This window comes from Archocentrus centrarchus, unplaced genomic scaffold (genome assembly GCF_007364275.1).
Source record: "Archocentrus centrarchus isolate MPI-CPG fArcCen1 unplaced genomic scaffold, fArcCen1 scaffold_38_ctg1, whole genome shotgun sequence".
Taxonomy (NCBI): domain Eukaryota; kingdom Metazoa; phylum Chordata; class Actinopteri; order Cichliformes; family Cichlidae; genus Archocentrus; species Archocentrus centrarchus.
In genome coordinates, this window is record NW_022060265.1 from 3,322,964 (window position 1) to 3,327,920 (window position 4,957).

Below are 4,957 nucleotides of genomic sequence, written 5' to 3' on the forward strand. Positions count from 1 at the left end.
TTTGGGTTGATGCTTCACACTTGACCTGCTGTTCCAAAAAATCCAAGTCTCAGTGTGCTAAATTTTCCATATCACCACATCACTGGTCACAGCAGGAGGACTCCTAAAGCCTTTACACACCGACCCCGTCATTTCACGGGACGAACCTGCTGCATTTGTTCGAATCAAGTTCGATTTTTCCGACTTTTGCAAGAGAATAAACTGATCTGACCAATCGGAGCGCTGCATTTAGCAGCATCTGAGGTAATAGTTCAAAACATGCACTGATAACTGAATGTACAGTTCCTGACAGATGTTCTGTCGCTTATCCATGTTGTGGAAACAAAAGCTCATAACCTGACTTTAAATTCATCCATTGGTTTTAGAAATGACTCATATGAAAGCTGAAACCCTCCCAAATGAGGTTTAATTTACGAAAATAAATTTGCTTCACTGCAGAAATATTGATCGTTTATTGAACACAGAAAGGTCAGATTTTGGCAAGACAAAAGTTTTTTCGCCTTGTCATATAATGCACCCAATTCTGGTTTCCAGCCTCACCTGTGCTCACTAATTGATCGGTTAATTAGTGGGTGTGTATAAAAAGAACCCCAGCACCCCAGACCTTCACTTGAACTGCAACTTGACTTCTGACAACATGCCAAAAATCCACCCTGCGACCAAAGCCTTGATTATCAAGAGGCTGAAGACCAGATCCACTGCAGAGGTGGCTGGCACCTTTAATGTGTCTCAGCGTCAAGTACAAAGAATTAAAAAAAGATTTGAAGAGACTGGAGATGTTTTTGACAAGCCCAGGTCTGGCAGACCCCGCAAGACAACTGCTCAGGAGGAGCAGTTGTTTGTTGGTTAGAAAATCCAAAGCCAGCCCCTTTTCCACTGCAGCAGAGCTCCACCAGGCCTGGTCACCTCAAGTCCCTGTGTCAACTAGAACAGTTTGTAGGATTCTGTCTCGAAATGGCCTCCATGGCCGAATCAGTGCCCAGAAGCCAGCACTAAACAAAAGGCAATTAAAAAAACCATGTGGCATTTGCCAAGGCCCACAGCCTGCTAAACGGATGGACGCTGGAAAAGTGGCAGAAGGTGGATTTCTCAGATGAATCTTCAGTTGAATTACACCACAGCTGCCTCAAATACTGCAGGAGACCTACTGGAGCCCGTATGGATCCAAGATTCACCCAGAAAACAGTTAAGTTTGGTGGTGGAAAGATCATGGTCTGGGGTTACATTCAGTATGGGGGTGTGTGAAACATTTGCAAGGTGGGAGGCAATATCAATAGCCTAAAATATCAAGTATTAGCTACCTCTTACATTCCCAGTCATAAAAAAATCTGACCTGTGTTCATTATATGATCAATATTTCTGCAGTGAAGCAAATTTATTTTCGTAAATTAAACCTCATTTGGGAGGGTTTCAGCTTTCATATGAGTCATTTCTAAAACCAATGGATGAATTTAAAGTCAGGTTATGAGCTTTTGTTTCCACAACATGGATAAGCGACAGAACTTCTGTCAGGGACTGTACAGTTATATAGGAAGAGTAAAATCATAGTTTCACCTCAGTCAGTTCTCTGAAATTATTTCTCTTCCTCAGATGTGATCCCAGCTCTGCTGACAGGAGCTCAAACTGCCCACAGTCATCCTGAAATATGTGTTAAAGCGGCCGTGATGCAGCTTTAATTCGAGAATCAATCCATGAAACTCTCCCTGTTGCTGCTTTCTCATCAGAGTTGGATGAACCCACAATCTTTTCTTTCTCTTTTTTAGAAACATCAGGACCTCATTACATCATCACTTGATGTCCACTTCATTTTTTTCACAGTGGGTTTTATGAGGACGAATTATTCACAAAAAGGCAACGCGTTCGGTGTGTGTGTGTGTGTGTGTGTGTGTGTGTAGGTTACACAACAAGTTCGCATCCAAAAGATTTGTAATTTTGTGTTGTTTTTTTAACAACACGTCTGGTGTGTAAAGGCCTTTAGACTAAATAAACTCATCCAGGAGATGGTCTTACTGCATATTCTGACTTCTAGATGTAGAGAATGTGGTGGTAAGTCAGGCTGTGGTGGTGCAGGTCACTGTCTTATTTAATTAGCACTGGCAGTCAGCAGTGTCTTTCACTTCAGTCACTGCACTGAGATAGTTTTAACTCTGTACCCGCCCATTTTGTGTCCTAATGGTTACTTCACAGAAATTCACTGACTGTCCTTGTTCACCATTGCCCACCACTCTTACCGATAAATGGACCGGTACTTATAGTTGGCCTTTCTACTCATTGACTACTCAAAGCACTTTCTAATACAAGTCTCATTCATCCAATCGTACAGCTCTTTTATCTGTGCTTAAGTATCACACGCATACAATGGAGGCATCAGGGGCAACTCGGGGTTCAGAATCTTGCCCAAGGATGCTTTGGCAGGTGGACCAGAGGAGTCGGGGATAGATCCATCAACCTTCCAATCAGTACTGAGCCGCAGCCACCCATATCCACCACAAATATCTATCAATGAAGCCAGATGACACACATCAATTAGTTAAACTGCAGGAATGTCTTAAAGACATTAAGGCCTGGATGACCTCTAATTTCCTGCTTCTAAATTCAGATAAAACTGAAATTCTTGTACTCGGCCCCACAAATCTTAGAAACATGGTGTCTAACCAGATACTTACTCTGGATGGCAGTACTTTGGCCTCCAGTAACACTGTGAGAAATCTTGGAGTCATTTTTGACCAGGATATGTCCTTCAATGCACATATTAAACAAATATGTAGGACCGCTTTTTTGCATTTGCGCAATATTTCTAAAATTAGAAACATCCTTTCTCAGAGTGATGCTGAAAAGCTAATTCATGCATTTATTACTTCTAGGGTGGACTATTGTAATTCATTATTATCAGGCTGTCCTAAAAGCTCCCTGAAAAGCCTTCAGCTGATCCAAAATGCTGCAGCTAGAGTACTGACAGGGACTAGAAAGAGAGAGCAGATTTCTCCCGTATTGGCTTCTCTTCATTGGCTCCCTGTTAAATCTAGAATAGAATTTAAAATCCTTCTCCTCACATACAAGGTCTTGAATAATCAGGCCCCATCTTATCTCAAAGACCTCATAGTACCATATCACCCCAGCAGAGCACTTCTCTCTGACTGCTGGCTTACTTGTGGTTCCTAGGATACTTAAGAGTAGAATGGGAGGCAGAGCCTTCAGCTTTCAGGCCCCTCTTCTGTGGAACCAGCTTCCAGCTTGGATTCAGGAGACAGACACCCTCTCTATTTTTAAGATTAGGCTTAAAACTTTCCTTTATGATCAAGCTTATAGTTAGGGCTGGATCAGGTGACCCTGAACCCTCCCTTAGTTATGCTGCTATAGGCCTAGGCTGCTGGGGGGTTCCCATAATGCACTGTTTCTTTTCATTCATCTTATTTACTTTGTTTATACTCCACTCTGCATTTAATCATTAATTGATATTAATCTCTGGCTCTCTTCCACAGCATGTCTTTCTCTCCCCTCAGCCCCCTCACAGCAGATGACCCCCCCCTCCCTGAGCCTGGTTCTGCTGGAGGTTTCTTCCTGTTAAAGGGAGTTTTTCCTTCCCACTGTCACCAAGTGCTGCTCATAGGGGGTCGTTTTGACTGTTGGGTTTTCTCTGTATTATTGTAGGGTCTTTACCCACAATACAAAGCGCCTTGAGGCGACAGTTTGTGATTTAGCGCTATATAAATAAAATTGAATTAAATATCAGTAGATATCAATACAGTATATATTAAGTTTAAAAAGATACATCTACAGACTCATAATCTCCCCCTTTTAGCATTATTTGACAATTGATTACTTTGAAATATGTAACAAAAAGCAGCACACATCCTGCTTTTCAGCCAGGTGACCGACTTCTCCTGCTGTGCTCTTATGTTCACAGGTGTCCCCTGTGTAGCATAGAAATGGACCGAGGCTCTACAGTGACACAAAAATGTTCTTAGTTACTAAAGAACAAGTGAGAAATAAGGAAATACCTGATGGTCAAAGAGTTGCTGACTTAATAACGTCTGATCTTTCTTCATGAGCTGTTTGCTGATTAGCTCTGAACCAAACACTGAGCAATGCAGAGCAGTACAAGAGCAACTCATTTCACTGCTCATAAGTCCAATATCAGGTTCTGTTTTTGTGTCGCTTCAGGCAACGACGTCGCATACCTGACATTTATTAGTTCCTCATTACTTAAGAATGACCCCAGCATCTGTTTGCAGCCACTCAAAACAATGTTTGCAACTTTGTGAAACATGTTTCAGAAGCAGCTCCACATCACTCACTTGAAATCGTATGTCCTTTAACAGAAGGGGCATCAAGACCCACAAAGTATATAAGAAGGGAAGGAAGTTGGACACAGCAACAGTACTGAGAATCTAGTCAATTTTCAAAATAAAAAAACTTGATACTCTGCTTCTGAAGTGCTCCCTTAAAGCATTTTGAGGGAGTGTCATACATTGATTTGTGCCAATTTTTACCTTTTGGTTTTGCAAAAACAAATAATGCAGAGAGCCAGGCCTTGGTGACCATGCTACTGGTGTGATTTGAAACCATGCTAAGGACCAAACAAGCCTATGTCAGAGAAGCAACATCCCAGATACAGGGGTAATTTCAGGGGTTCATTCAGCATGTGTCCCCTCAAGTAGATTAAGGCATCATTGAAAGGATCCCTTAAAGGGGACGTATTTTGTGTTTCCTTTGAGGAAACACAAAATATGGCTGTCTAACCTCACCAGCTATGAAATGCACTGTATAAATAAAGTTGAATTGATGTGCAGTGTGTCCTTTAAAAAAAAGGAAGAGTGGAAACTGGACAAGCGGAGGACAAAAGAAGAAGTGACAGACCTAAAAACATTCAACAGCATAGAACTGGAATGTTAAGGAACAAGAAAAATCCAGACAAGAGCTGACAGGACCTGAGAGATCCACCTGCTCTTGAGAT